The sequence below is a fragment of the Lupinus angustifolius genome, chromosome LG03 (genome assembly GCF_001865875.1).
Source record: "Lupinus angustifolius cultivar Tanjil chromosome LG03, LupAngTanjil_v1.0, whole genome shotgun sequence".
In the NCBI taxonomy this organism is placed as follows: domain Eukaryota; kingdom Viridiplantae; phylum Streptophyta; class Magnoliopsida; order Fabales; family Fabaceae; genus Lupinus; species Lupinus angustifolius.
This window is the reverse complement of record NC_032011.1, coordinates 13,765,132-13,768,888: the sequence shown is the minus strand read 5'-3', so window position 1 is coordinate 13,768,888 and position 3,757 is coordinate 13,765,132.

Genomic DNA, 3,757 nt, shown 5'->3' with positions numbered 1-3,757 from the left:
ATTAATGCACACGTTTCAAAAGGTAAACTTCTCATATGTTATGCACAACATATATACATGTTCTAGCAATTATATTATGCCTAATATGCACATATAACATGTATGATTAATGTATGAACATACAATTAACTAGATGATATGTCTCATGGATATGATATGACAATTAAGATGGCTTAAGAGGCTAGCACTTAGGTTCACCTAACCTATACTCACTTACTACGGCACACATCCCAAACTACTTAGAATATAGACTCAAGTTATGTCCTAGTCTAGATATGACCAAATGAGCATAAGACATGTTGATTGTTGAGTCATCTTCAAGCTTTAATAGAACCTTGTCTTCATCAAAACATAGGCAGAGAAATGCTATTGCTATCCTTGATACTTTGCACTCTCACTCTCCCCCCTTTTTGATGATGACAAACACTACATCAAAATTCTTCAATTGTTGATGGATTAGATTGATGATAAATTTGCAGAATGGTTGTTAATGGTTGTTTTTCAAAGAACAAAGTTGAAGCGCATTTGCTTCCTTGTAGGTAAGCAAACATCATATACGGAAGCTTGGTAAAAAACAATCTGCAAAACTTATTATACAACCTGCAAAATATATGTAACACAACAAGCAACCTTTCTCCTCATTTTGACATTATCAAAAAGATAAAAATATTCAATTCTAGTCAAAAGTTAGGAGAGTTATGATGGTTATAACATACTATAATTAATTAATTAAATTTTGGGTAAGTAACTAATTAACCAGCTGTGAGAAGCTAGAACAAATTCACAGTTTTTTGTCATTTAATCGATTAATTGAAGCCCTTAATCGATTAAATGGACAACAAACAACAAACTACATTCAGGCCTCCCCCTTCTGGATCAGGGAGATTTTCTTTCTTCAAAATATTGAATTAAGATACAATTACCAATTCAATTTACAAGCACAAGGGATGCTCCTTTCTTGAAATCTAGGATCTCTAAAACCTAGTTTGACTTCTACCCTTTCGCCTCTTGAGAAAACCTTTCTCGCGAACAAGCCCCAGCCAAGAATCTTATCCTCAAATCAAGACCTCCCTGCCTTGGTGAAGAACTTCAATCTCTGTGGTGATTTCACACCAAGAGACAAATCCAGACTACACAACACACGTTAAAATCAATGTATTCTAAGCACATAAAGCCTAAGATATTACAATGTAAAGACTAACGATTAACCCTTATCCTAATCAGTTAAGCCATCAATATAAAAGTGAGTTCATAAGAATACAATATACAACAAGTTTCTTTCAATCAGAATCTAATGCATGATCATGTGAGCAATATTAAATGAATATCAAATCATGCAGAAACATAAAGCATGTTATAGAAAAACAGCATAATTTCTCTTCTCACACATGCAACTCTCATGCAAAATAACAGTGAAAATACGAATGCAAATACTCTCTAATACAGTCCTAAACAAATAGAATGAATGCTGATAAGCTCTGAGTAAAGCCTCATATTTATAGCACGGTGAATAAGTGGTTTAAGTCGTTGCAAAAACAGTTAAACAGTTAAGCAGTTACAACAGCTGAAACAGATTTCAGTTATAACATGAAACAGACACGTTAATCGATTAAGACTACCATTTAATCGATTAACGGACTTACAAAATGACATCCAAATCAGTTAAAAACAGAAAACACATACTCAACAGAAAATCAGTTACGTTAATCGATTAAGCTTACCAGTTAATCGATTAACTGGAGCATTTATGCTTATGTTTCACAAGGCAAACTTCTCATATGTTATGTGCAATATGTATACATGTTTTACCATTTATATTATGCCTAATATGCACAGGTAACATGTATGATATATGCATGAACATACGATTAACTAGATGATGCATCTCATGAATATGGTAGTTCAATTATGATGGCTTAAGAGACTAGCATCTAGGTTCACCTAACCTATACTCACTTATTACAGCACACATCCCAAACTACTTAGGTTATAAACTCAATTTATCTCCTAGTCTAGATATGACCAAAAGAGCATAAGGCATGTTGATTGTTGAGCCATCTTCAAGCTTTGTTAGAACCTTGTCTTCATCAAAACATAGGCTAAGATATGCTAGTGCTATTCTTGACACTTTGCACTTTCATTAATGGCATGAAAGGTTATGATATATCAAGTTAAGCATGGAATGATTAAGCATTGGATATGTATGAGCAATTAATAATAGGCATAATCATTCGATATATTAACATATACCAATCATGATCAAGAACCATTTAAAACAAAGGAAAGTGCTATATGCAACATAATTAAAGATCGAGTATGAACACGATAATTCGAAATCATTTTAACACAGAAGGTTAAGTTGTAAAGCAGTAGTTCAACATAAGTTATAGAGTTATTACAATCCAAATAAGAGCAGCGATGCAACATAAAAAAAAGTTCGCAAGAGAAAACAAGGATCAATAATGTCCATTAGCTAGGAAGGCTAAACTAAGACTCTAAGGGTTCCTATCTAAGGATGAGATGGAAGATTCTGATTTTCAGGAATCGACGAGCTACTACCACCCTTGATGAAGGCACTCAGCTTGTTGAACTCAGCACATAGTCTTCTAGTCTGAGAGTCAGTAGTGGTCTGAATATGGTTCCGCAAGGATTGGTAATGGTTTTCAACATATGCATTCTAACGCTCCTCAAAATGCTCCAAATCCGTATGATACGAGTCCTTGAGAGACTGAAAGTGAAGGTCCATCCTATTGTTAAGACGTTGTTCCATGGCATCCATGTAAGCTTGTCCAAAAGCAGGTTCCTGTGATGCATATCCTGAATACTCATCCTGAGTTGCAACAAATGACTCTTGATTATTATCTTGATCATCTTCATCGGAAGGATCAAGGTTCACATTGTTGAAGTCCTCTTGATATTGTCATGTGTTACCGTACTTGTAAATACCCATTTTATGAATCAGACTTTCATCAATCAGGTGATCCTTGTCTGAGTAGTCCAACACTATAGTATCTGAAACATCAATATGTAGATAGTCAATAACTTAGGATATGAAAATACTATAAGGAAGCAACCTTGATTGAGAGGTGGAGACGCTATACATGACCTTTAGAATCTCGTCAGGCCAATTTATCATTATGTTCTCCTTCACCGCAAACATGAACCTCAAATATTTCACAGTAGGTTGTGCATGATTTGTGTTTCTCTGAATCAATATGTAGGCAATCAAGTAGTGTAGGAGCCTTGAACATATAATTGAGGTCTACGCAAACACGACTTATACATTTCAACAACATCAAACGAGTTGTTGTCTGCCCAACCATAATCACTTAAACTAGCACCCGAACAAGCTAAACCACCCACGTTCATAAAGACATCTTCATTAATTTCAAACAGTTTTCCAGCAATCATCGACCAATATTTCCCATCTTTGTATCTGAAGTTGGCATAGTATTCCCTAACTAGAGCAGGATAAATGTTACCTTTCCATTCCAAGAAGGGGACAACCCCTTGAGCTTGCAAACCATGCGAAAAATCGAAGTTCTGTTCCGCTAGCCAAGTCAAATTCGCAAACCGAATATATGTAGGTTTTCTTCCCTAAAATTTCAGCAACTGGGTTTCTTGTAGAATCAATGCATAGTATGGGTCCCCGCGGTCCTGCCTTGGTTGTTGAGGTGGCATGGTTTTTGGAGCCCACGGTGAACGTTGCGCGGTTGTTTTGATTCTCTTAGCACATCCTCTATCCATAGCAATCAAA